Here is a 13,295-nt window from a genome sequence, read left to right as displayed (position 1 = left end):
TTAAGAACTTAGAATTTAAGTTCAGAAAAGTTCTGTTTATATTCTATAAGTTCAGAAAAATTCAGATCCTATAAATTTAGTTCAGAAACGTTCAGATCTTATAAATTTAGTTCAAAAAAGTTCAATAAAATTCTGTCCAAAAGAACAGCACTCATGTATGTTAGTCGTGTTAGAAAACGGGTTTCAACGGGCCTGGCCTTATCAAGCTCAACCCGGAACCAGCTACATCAACAATCATTTACTCATTTCTTCAATTGAGGCATTAATACCAACACTATATTATTGGGTGGGTGGTCCAGACCTCCGGAAAACGGGCCGGGTTATAATTCCTCAACTTCGGTCCGGCTATACTAATTGGCGGGGCGGCACTGGTTCAACGGGTCGAGTTTGGGTTGGCCGAGTCAACCCTAAGGTTTGACTAGGCCTAGTTCAATGTATAAATGTATCATATTATTGTTAATGGGATAATCACTAATTTTTTCCTAATTCCCGACCACCCTTATCTTCCTCTGTGTTCTCGACATCTATCATCCTCCCATCATTTCTAACATATTCGAGCTGAAAAATAAACTAAAACCACAAGTGTCACATATATCTTCCCAAATGATCTAATAACGTGTGTATAGTAAAAATGTGAAGTATTTTTACAATGCAGGAAGCAGTATATTTTGAAGACTATAGATAAACCAAGTAGGGAGTAACTGTAAATTCTATTTACACATGTTATATTAGAGTAATCATTGTAGCTGACACCTACATTTGGGGGCACAATGTCGAGAGGACACTAAAATAATGGAGTTAAATTGGTCCACATATGAATCGAGCATCTAAGGCTTTTACGGCTAAGTGCTTATTAATTACTCCGTATTTTGTGTTATAAGTATGAGACAGTTTTACACGATAAAAACGGTATTGTTCATATAAAAAAACTAACTAAAATAGTCCGTTTGAGGGTGTAAAATTGCCTCGTTATATAATTTGTGGAGTGCTAAGGATAAAATTATTGATAATCTTGGGACAAGGTTTTGGTAAATCTTAAGACAAGACTCACTCAAAACTACCAATAATCTACAAATAATCCAAGACTCAACTTACGACTTTGGCTGAGTATTCACCCCACTTTCAAAGGAAATTATTCCATGAGTGGATCACATGTGTCATTTCTTTTTGTTCATTTTTTTAAAGTTTGTAAAAAAAAAAATGAAGCTGAAAAGTAGAGTTTGAGGTGAGTCTGATCAATAATGTATGGAGTTATGAATTTAAGCTGAGTCTGAATAATAATTACCCCCCCCCCCCCCCCCCCCTATATTTGGCGAAAATTGGTGGGTTGAATAGTTCAACATTTCTTGTCTTTTTGTGGTTTTGTCTTTTTTGTGGTGTAATTGGGTATAGCTTGTTGGCCTTGCATATTATTTTACAATGGTCTTGCATATTGTTTGACAATCCACAAACATTTAGCTTTGTTTTTTGGGTCTGGCGTGTCTCTTACCGGGGTGCTTTATTGGCCGCGCATGCTTCGGCTGACTTTCCGTATGCTGTATTGTTATGGTTCACTATAAATCTATAATGACACCTTTTCCTCCCGCTGTTCCTTTTCCCAGCGCATTGTTGCATACAACTGAAGTAATATTGCATTGTTGTCGTTTATTTGATGACTTAATTAAATTAATTAAAATTGAATTAAGAATCTTTTATTGTATAGCCTTATGTAGAAACCTATTCCGAGCAATCTCGTACCGGGGTGTCTTACTGCCCACGCCTTATTCGGCTAGCCTTTCCGTTTGCTGTATTGTTATGGTTTAGTATAATGACCCCTTCTCCTCCAGCCATTTTTATTCCCTGCGCATTGTATAGCCTCCTGCGTAAACTTTATCGGAGCTATCTCATATAGGGCTGCTTAATTGATCGCACATTATATAGCGTGGCTTGCCGTATGCCATATTATTGTTGTGGTTCAGTATAATGACACTTTTTCCTCCCACCATTTTCCCCCTCATTTCAACACTCATATACAGTTTCTTAATGATTTCTACTGAAAATTGTGTTGGTAATTGCATCTACTGTGTGCACGTTTCTACCTCATAATATAAAACAAAAACAGGTAGTTTAGTGGATCATTTTGCTTATGTACATTGTATTCCATAGCCAAGTAAGGCAATAAGGTATTATTTTTTGGAGGATTGCGGGTAGGCTCGTTTGTGTTTCCAAATGGGATTTGCTTTTAAAGAGACTGTAGCATGTAGGTGGCCCAAGTAAATCAGGTAGCCATAAAGCAGTAACATCCTAGCTAATTCCTATGACAAATTTTATGGGTAAAAAAAAAGTTTTAAAGCATAATTTACATCCAGTAGCGAAGAAACAACTTCCAACCATTCTTCATATTTTCTACAACCTTTACCGACAAGCTTCATTTCACCACATGCACCAGCAACATCGACGACACCTCCTTTTCCAACCCAGCTTTGCTAAACTTTCTGTGTGGGCACGGTCCAAGCTTTGAAAATTTTAAAAACTATAAGAAAACTCCACTTAAAAATGGAATTCATTAAATATGTCGAATTTCATTGTCATTCGTGTATCAATTAATAAAGGCAATCGTAATCAGGATGTCATTTTTTACGACTAAGCATAGAGAGATTAGACATAAGAGGAGGTAGGGAGAGGAGGACTAGAAAAGGAGACATGGAGGAAGAGAAGAGGGAGGAGGATGAGGATTAGAAGGCGACGACAACGTTAAAGAGAACAAAATAACGGGAAAAGAAGAGAACAATGGGAAGAGAAGGAGGAAGTGTTTAGGGGAGTAGGACAAATAGTAGAAGTAGAAGAAGAAGAAGGAGAATACAAATGGGGGGAAGGGGAGAGGGATGGAAATCGACAAAGAGAACACGAGGAAAGGATAGGATGCAGAGACAGGAAAATGAAGAATGTGAAGGATAAGAGAAAAGAAAAAGAAGGGAGAGGGAGAGGGATAGGAAGCAAGGGAGGAGAAAGGGGAATATATGGAGGAGGAGGAGTACAGGAAAAAATTGGAGGATTAATAATATGAGAGCGAGTAGAGGAGTGAAAATGGAAGGTATGCAGGAGGATCAAGGGGAGAGGGATGGCGGTCGCGAAAGAGAGTAAGGTGAAAGAAGAGGCGGAGACGAAAATTGAAGGATGCGAACAATAAGAGGAAAGGGGAAGAGGAAGGAAGAAGGAGGAGGACTAGAAAAATAGGAAGAGTAATACGAGAGCAAGTGGAGGAGGAGAAGAAATGAAAGATACATAAGAGGATGATAGGGAAACATAACAGGTATATGGGAAGGAAGGGGAAATGGAAGATGGAAGACAACGAGGTTGAAGAGGAGGAGGTGGTTTAGGATCCAGGGGCACTGGAGCTAAAAGAGGGAGAGAAAGAATAAGACGAGGTAGAGGGTGAGGGTGAGTAAGGTATGGGGGCGAATTATTTATGAATGGCTATAATTTTTTTTGCAATCGATTCAACCATCAAAATACTATAGCAACAGTAGTTTAATTGTGATCAACACTCAACATGTACACACAGTGACACAACCGCACCAAATCAAGATACACTAATTAATATACACATAAAACGTCAACGATCAAACTATCTTGGGGGACCGCGCACTCACGGGAAAGTGGGGGGGAAGAGGAATTGGGTGAAGAGATCACGAGAGGAGGACAAGTAGTAGGGGATGAAGAGGAAGGCGAAGAATGTGGGTGTGGGTGTGGGGAAGGGAAAAGAGGGATGGAGGTTCAGCTAATGAATAAGGGAAAAAAAGAGAAGGATTGGAGAGGGAAAAATATAGAAGAATGCGGACGATTAGAGAAAAGAAAAAGTGGTAGGGCAAGGAGGAGATGTGGGAAGACATGGAGGAGTAGTACGAGGAAAAAAGGGAGAAGGAGTAATTTGACTAAAACTAGATAATGAGGGGGGGGGGATAGAAGATATAAAGGATGAGGATATGAGACATCTAAGGTACAGGGGAGGTTGAAAGGGAAAAGGGAAGAGGAGGACAACGATGATGAAAATGGGGTGATTTAGGATGTAGCGACGTTTTACAGAAAAAGGGGGAGAGAAAAAGGGTAACGGGGGAGAGAGGGAGAGAGATTGAGAAAGATGGGGGAAGAGGAGGAGGAGGAAGAAGAGGAAGAGTAGGAAGGAGTAAGGGGAGAAGGACAAGTTATATGAGGAGAAAGGAGAGGGGGTGGTTGAGGATACGAGGAAGAGAGAAAAAGGAGTACAAGGGAGAGGGCGAGTCATATACAAATTATTCTATAAATACTATCATAGTTTGAATAGCTAAGGATAACCACACTCCTAATGAATATAGCTGCCCAAAAACAGGATATAAACTATAAATCAAATTGCAAGCATAGAGCAAATTAACCATCTAAGCAAAAAGGCGGTTATAATACAACATTAATACCCCATACTAGATCTTTACGTATGCTTGTCATCTTATTTGCAACCGATTCAACAATCACAACAATATAACGCCAAAAAAAGATTTGCTGAAATCGCAACAAAAAAATATACAAAGCCAAAACAAATCAGGATACGCTAACATGCACATAAAACGTAAATAATTGAAATATCTTGGGGGACCGTGCGCAACGCGCACGATGCAACCAACTAGTAAATTAAATCTTTTTAACTTTCAAATATAGGTAATTATTATGCCTCATTACATTTGAGTAACTAAAATACATTATAATTTTTAACCATTAATCAAAATCGCACCAGGAAAAGGAAATATTTTTGCATTTGTTTATACATTCTATTGCTCCCTCAATTACATCTCAAAAGTCATGTTAGGAAAAAAAATATAATTTAAATCATATCATTTGTACATATTTTAATTATGACAAAAAAATGGAAAAAGACGTACGAATATAAATAGATATTATAATATTTTCTCATTATTAAATCGGGTTGGATATCGAAATAGGTGCAAAAAAGATGGTGTACTTTTTCGTGTGTTATTTGTCCCACATTGAAAAATAATGTAGGTGTGGTAAATATACTATATATAAATAGTTGAATTGCCCACATCAGAAAATTATCATAAGGTGAGGTGATCTTAAAAATTAATTTAGGAAAGTATTATAAATAATATTTTTTGATGTAAAAAATAAAGTGGAGAATATTTTAATTATTATAAAATTTATTTCTTATATTATATTCAAGTGATGTTTCTAATTTTTATATAAAAAATATTACATTTCATTTGGAAAAAAAATATCATTAAGAAAATTATGAAAATAACATAATTTGATTCGTGGTAAAAATGATATCATTAGTGTATAGATTTCATATAATTTGTACATATATAAAATTGTGTACTTTTTAGTATGTTATATGTCCCACATTGGAAAATAATGTAGGATTATATAAAAATAATAGAATTATTGTCCCACATCGAAAGATTAACATAAGATGTTGTGGTCTTATGATTATAAATATGAGGCATCCTTGAAACTTAGGTATCAACCTAACATCTTTTGCGTCTCTTAAATAAGATGTTTTGACTTTTGATCATATCTAAATAAATGATTAGAGATAAGATGTAAATATTAAGACCTTATAATCAATTTTTTTTAACTAAGTTAATTACCCCGTTACAATACACGTGCATCCAAACTAGTAAGTAATAAAAGTTAGTAAAAAGCAAATATAACAAAGTTTTAAGACTTTAATGAGTCTTACCAATCATACCCTTAATAATCTGGGTGTTGGTATAATGGGCCCTATTTATATGGTAATTATTGGTATGATGGTTGATGGGCCTTTCTACCATGATTACGACCCCTTTACGCCACTATCTTCCAAAAGTTCGTTTATATTAATTCCCCTCCCAATTTACCTACTTTCTACGTCTCCCAAAACGTTGCACTACCATTATAATAATAACAATAAGTCTCTCTTAAAAAAATATATTTTCTTAAGATTAAAACGGGTCAAATACATGTTACATGTATAAATAAAGACAAGTCTTTTGCTAATATTTAGGTATTTTGATTTTGTGTTATCTATGAAAGTGTTAGTTATTTGACCCGTCTTAAACTTAGGACGGATAGTATCCGTCTTAAATGAGAATTTGTGGTAATAGTAATTATTGTGTACTCCCGTTGTATAATATAACGGCAACAACAACAACAACAACATTAGAGTCTTAATACCAAAATGATTTAGGGTCGGCTGACATGAATCATCCTCTAGAATCGTCCATGAGTGAACGCACACCTCAAAATGCGAAAATATAGAAAAGGAAAAGTGAAAAACAAAAGGGAAGTGAAACATAATACAAAAGTTAAGATGAACTTATACGTTTTAAAATCAAAGTGAATTTCTTTTATAAATGTTAGAGCGTAAGACCCAACCGGTGCCTCACATCAACGGCAATTAGAGACAATCAAGAAACACCTATTCGATTGTTTAGCAAACCGTATACCCTCCCTAATTGCAAAACCTTAACTAATGAAGGGTTAGGAGCAGGCAAGCGTAAGGACCAACCACGAATAGGCAATCCTACATTTTTAATAACGCGCTCAACACTAATAGAAGAAGAAGAAGAAGAAGAAGAAGAAGAAGAAGACACATTTCCTACCTCCCCCTATCTTTTCTATTAATACTTCATTTATCCTGTTCTCTCACAGTTTAGATTAGACGAATTGAGAAAATGTATTTAATCTAAATACAACCCCATTTTAGAAGAAAAAAAAAACTTAGGTAGTTGCGGGATTAAACTAGGAGTCATAACTCATAAAAAATAATTGGACATGTGTCTTGGCTAACTAGAAAGGGAGGTAGTTGAAGAGATTAAAATTAAGTGACATTAAAACTTAGGACCATGAATGGATAAATTCATATAAATGTAGCCCATGTACGGGTGTTTGTGGGTATACATTGCATGCACACGCACGCTTCAAGGTCCTCTAATCACATGCTCTATTTTGTGCATGCAAATTTATTCAAGTTTGATTGATTGATTTTGGTTAAGCCAACCTCACTACCAGTATATGGTCATCTTTCAAGTCAAGTAATCATAAGAAAATCAATTGTACAAACCCTCCTAACTTAATTAGTTTTCTCCTTATCTCGATTATTTATTTACCTTAGATAAAAGTGAACAAATAATTAGTACGAAAAAAGTATATTATAATATTGATATTATCAATCAGTTAAACAATATTAACATTAGTAGTAGTGACCGGTGTTTAAACATAAATGAAGGGAATTGGGTTAAAACCTTTATCTTAGGGTTGGATATTTACTACTCGATCAACTATTGACTTAAGAGAGGCTAATTAATAAGTTATACACTGAATATTACTGTTCAATTAATGATATTTACTACGGAGTAGTATGTTAATGTTCGAGTCTCACTTCCTTTTTTAATATCGCCCTTTTATTTTCTTTCAACACTAAAACTTGGGAGAGACGGTCTCTTACTAAGTTATTGAGAGACCGATCTTTCGTACCCTTTTATTTGTATTTTGTACTCCCTCCACTTTTTTATATATGACGTTTTGCATTTACGAGGTAAGTCTTTGACTTTAATATTTACAAAAATATATTTGTTCAAAAAATATAAAAATGGTACCATTAAATTCCTTACGAAAAACTCTTTCATATGAGTATACATATCATAATATTTAGTCTTATATTTTAAGAGATATTGAAGAGAGAAGGGAGTGTCTCGAAATGTGAGAAAGTCATATATAAAAAAATAGAGGGAGTATCTTTTTTATTGTTGATCGTAACATAGTAATTTCGTACCTATTTACATAATAAATGTACCCAATTTATTATTAATCATGATTTGTACCTATTTTATTACCTTTAGTACCATTTTTTCTTAAAATTGTACAATTGTCTCTCAATAAAGCTTATTAAAAGACCGTCTCTCAGGAGACCTACTCTTCTTTCAAAGTAAATTAAAATTAGAAATTTGCTTCATTTTGAATCTTTACTAAAAGTTAGATAGAGTTATTTAATTTCAAATGGTGTATTTGTGCATCGATGAATTTTATTCAAGCATGGTGGTTGTGCAACATAAGTGTGGCAGCTGTGGCTTGTGTGACTTTAATTTCTACACACGACTAATTGCTATAGCGAATTTCATCAAGATTATAGTTTATTGGTCTTGATTTAGTTTAACCACTAGGCCCCTAGTACTTCCATTGCTGCTGCTGATTAATACACCCTTATTTTTTAGTTCCTATTTTTTACTCTTTAAGGAAAAACAAATGTATTAATTTTGTACTGGTAATTAAATGATTACCTTATTTTTGTGATTATACCAAGTTGGTGACCAATGCGTACGAGGATTTTTTAAATTAGTTACCCACATGGCCACATGAGCCAATAATAGTTACAATTGCACGGGTCGGCTCGACATGGCCAAAAGGGACCCTCCGGCCTAGGCTCGGCCTAACCCATGTGAATTCGGGTCGATTTAGGGTCATTGTCTCCTGGTCTGGCCCGACCCATCCCCGATAAAAGCATACAGCTCATCATGGCCAGCCAGATCTGACAATAACTGACAAGATTGACCTACCTCTAATGAACTAATTTGAGTAACTCGACTTGACATCCGAACGAAGGGCCCGAGCTAGATCTGCAATTCGAATAGACCCGACCCTATATGACCCGGCTGAAATGTTAAATGTTACATATTGATCCATTACCAATAAATAACTTGATGATAACGGACTCGAAACGACCCGAACCCCAAATAACTCAACTCATTCTTGATTAAATACTTGCAAACACGAAATGACCCGATTCGATTGACCCATCCGTAAATTCAAAACTTGGAATGTACACGGTACACCGATCCAAGACCAAACCAGATCGATTGGACCGGAACCGAAAATGCTAAGATATGTTGGATTGAAGACCGAACCGGTTCACAAAAGGTCACGATCGATGACTAGATAGTCTTTTCAATTCTGTTTTGGTCCATTCATATCTAATTTCTGGTTTGGACCGACCGATGAACACCCCTACTTAAATCAGTTCAAACAAATAAATGAGAAAAAACAAAATAAAATGTCCAAAAGACTAGCAAAAAGCCCTACTCGTTTATGTGAAATGGAGAATATTTTGGTTTATTTTAAATATTAATTTTAAAAGAGATTAACTAGATTAACAATTGACTATAGCTTTTGTAGTTGCTTATTTGAGAAACATAAGACCCAACCACACCGTGCCTTTGTGTTTATTTACCCAGACGAGCCAGTTCAGGTCTCCTATTAGCTGGCTAGTTGGTCCATGAATTCTACGTTACTGCACGTTTCATGTTGTTTATTTTTTGTTTGTATATTTTGGAAGTTAGTTTGATACATACCAAACGCAAATTATTCTTAATTCAGTAAATGACGGGTGCTGCTGCATCAGGCTGTTATTCTTTTTTGTCTATTTTTGTGTCCGTTGGTTTCTCATCACAAACCTTAAGTATTGTTTGTGGTCAACTAATTGAGACACAACCAACAACATATTGTGACTTCCCTTGTGTTGTTGGATATTGATTTGCTACCTAATTTGGCTCCTCAAAAGCTCATAATAATTTACTTTTACCAAAAGAGAGGGTAAGTCCGAGATAAGTAATTGTAGATCGATGAAGCCCAAGATAAGTAATTATAGATCGATAGGTACCACATAAATAACATTTTAAGTATCATGAAAGTATACAATGGCATAGAATAGGTTACAACGACACGGCTACTACGGTACAGTTAATAACTAAACAGAGATAACTCCGACTCATAAAACTTGTATAGAATAGGTTACAATGACACCGCTACTACCTTTTCTAGTATGAAGCAAAAGTGGATCTAAAATCTCAATAACACCAGAGTAATTACTAGCTAATTTAATTGAACAATTAGTCTCACTTTAGACGGGTATATCCGTCTAAAGTGAAGACGGGTTAACTATGTCACCACTTATATAATAAGTCAAAGTGGTGACATGACTGACATTTCACTTGTTGTTTGTCTTATTATGAAAGTGGTGTGATATTTGATCCGTCTATAACTTTAGACGGATAATATCCCCTGAGAATTTGTGTTAATTGAAATGGTTGCTTATGAGTTATGACGTCCAAACATAAAGTACAAAGCATTTGCAATCACATGGAATCGCATCAAGCATCAATGCTAATGCAAAATCGTGCAATCCTTATTTTGTGTTCTTAAAATAACTTGTCTTATTGTTTTTGACCACTTTAACTATATATGACTTGCCTTTTGCTATGCAATCCAAGACTAAATTATCGGTAAAGCAAATATCAAAAGCTAAGTGGCAAAAATGATGCCTTACAATAATTAGTGTCCCCTCTAATTTTTTTTTTTTTTTTAGAAAATGGAAGTTTATTATTACCGAATCAATCACCAGTCCACAGTAAATCATACTGCTTGGAAATATGATCGATTTGAAAAAAAATCGTTACTTTCTAAGCTCATAAACGCAAATTATGACCTCTAGAAGTTGCAAAATGTCAAACCACAAAGATATCGCGTGAATTTTCTGTTTTTTCACCCTTTATTTCCACCATTATACAAGTACATGTAGTACTAGACTACTAGTACATAGTTAGTTAGTTACATACTACCTTGTGGTAGAGACTAGAGAGATGTGAGATGAGTGGAGAGTGAATTGAATGGCAGAAACAGTTGGTAGGTCAAGTCGATAAGGGTAAAGCATCATACATAAAAGTATGATAGATTGATAGGGGTTATTAAAGTAGCAATTAGCATAGGATATTACCAATCTCATACTGTAGTACTCTACCCAAATTGGCCAATACTCTTCCCATAACTAGCTACATGAAGTAGTTGATTGTTTGTGATTCACTTACTAGTTGGATTGGATTTTGTGTTTACTATATACGGAGTATAAAACCATCCCCAAGCAAGGTCAATTGCTTGGTCATGACCTTGTTTGGTCATGGTTAATGAGTTAATTATGGTACTTAATTGGTGACCAAAGTTGTTAATTTGTGACCAAAGATCAATTTGTAACCATACTTGAGCAAATTGACCACTTTTGTGACCTCCTATGTGTCCAAATTTGATTGGTGGAACAATTTAAAAATAATAAAAAAATTGATTGAGAATGTTGTAAAGTGGATAATGATTGGGTTGATGACCTAGGTACCTTCTGCTTGGGAGGGTGAAAATGAGTCAAGGTTAATAAGGTGTAATTAATAGTAAAATCGGGTCGCGACCTAGTTAGCGCGACCTTTGCTTGGGGATGGTCTAAACAATACTTACAGCATGATTTCACACGTCGTAGTCTACTTGTCTATCTATTGTTCCGTTGCCGTTAAGTACGCACTATCTCTCCCTCTCTCCTCAACTGCCTTAATTAAGATTACCTTTGTGATGATACTGAGCCGAGCTTCAGTGTTTAGTCTATCCACTCTCCAAAATTATTATATGACTCTTTTAACCTCATTTTACAAAATCGATCACAATTGTGTAGTAATGTAGTATACTTGTATGTATGCAAATATCTTAATTGAGAGTTGAGACTGATTAACCTTAAATATCTCCAACGCATCATGTGTCAATCCCCTTAAACTAAAGAATAAGAAACCTTCAATATTTTCCCGCCTAAATGAAAACTACTCTATAATTGGGCTTAAATTATGTCATATCTACAATTGGGCCTAACTGTTTAGTTTAGTAAATTTATAATTCTAACCTATTTTAGCCTATTTTTTTCTTTACACTTTAACTTATTATCTATCTTTGCTTAATACTATGTGAAACGTTTAAATTTCGGATAATTTTTTTTTATTTAACATATATACATAAATACATACTCCATATTATAACACATATCTTATCTGGTTGTATTATTAAAGACATTAATCAACAGTTATATTACACTTTTGGTGGATATTAATTCATATAATGCTATAATAATAATAATAATATTTTTTTAAACAAAGTTGTTTCAAGAAACCAAAAATCTTATACGGATTAGAAGTGTTCAATCATTTCTTTATACCTCTTAATACAAAACATCATTAATAGTAAATTGTATAATAAAATGTCAAATTGAGTTAAATAATATTAGTATAATTATTATTTTCTCTAATATGCCTATCTACAAAAACCGCGCATTCGCGCGGGATCTATACTAGTAATTAAGTAAGTAGAACATAAATTAAACACATCCCAAAAGTGAGTTTTTCTATATACGACCTTATTTATTCCGACGAATCCACATATCAATCCTAATTTGTCATTCAAAATACAATTTCCCAAAACATTATTTATCATCTTTATTCACTCCTCACCTAATCACATTAATTTAGCAAATTAAAACCCTTATTAATTAATTTAATTAAATTCTTGTTTAATACCACCACACTATTACAACCCACAAATTAATCTAACATATTTATAATACCTACATTATACGGAGTACTATATTACTATTTAACCTAATCAAATTAATTTAGCAAATAGGAATCCTAACTAATTTTTTGTACTAATACTACTCTCACCATTTTGATCATTTATTTAACTATTTTGTTTTTGGAAAACTCACTCATTTATTTACCTTTCTAATTTATTTATTTTAAAATAGTTTCTCTTTATAATTTAGGAATGCTTTTTATAAGTAATTTGACCATACACTTCATATGATCCAGGTGTCAGACTCTCAGTTATCTAGTAAGTATATCTTGAAACTATTTTCTATTTATTTGATGTTGTGCCAAAACAAAACGTAAACAGATGACGGAGACGCAACGAGTAATACACTTAGGGTTGTTCACTCAGTGGTCCGGACCAAAGACCAGACCGGACCGGACCATTCGGTCCAGACCAGACCAGACCGAATTTTGTTTGGTCCGGTCCATGGTCCACCTATTTACTCTACTTTGGTCTTCGGTCCGGTCCTGGACAAAACCGAATAGATCGCGGACCGGACCGTGGACCGAAGTTATGTAAGAAAATAATTTTTTAAATTGTAATATTATTGATTTTATTTTCTACTTTGTTTACACGTATTAAAATATGGATAATTATGTAGTTAAATCTAGTAAGAAAATAATGTTGTTTATTTTGATCGTTACGAACTTCTTGAGTTCTTGTTTTATATGTTAAAACATGTCAATGACAATAATATTTGGTTCACTTTGGTCCATTTGGTCTGATCCACGCGTTTTTATGGTTCAAGCTGGACCGGACCAATATTATATGGTCTGGTCCTCGGTCCACCTCTTAACCCTTCTTTGGTCTTCGGTCCAGAAAATTTGGTCCGGTCCGGG

This window comes from Silene latifolia, unplaced genomic scaffold (assembly GCF_048544455.1).
Source record: "Silene latifolia isolate original U9 population unplaced genomic scaffold, ASM4854445v1 scaffold_20.1, whole genome shotgun sequence".
Classification (NCBI taxonomy): Eukaryota; Viridiplantae; Streptophyta; class Magnoliopsida; order Caryophyllales; family Caryophyllaceae; genus Silene; species Silene latifolia.
The sequence above is the reverse complement of the archived record's forward strand: the minus strand, read 5'-3'. Positions refer to the sequence as shown.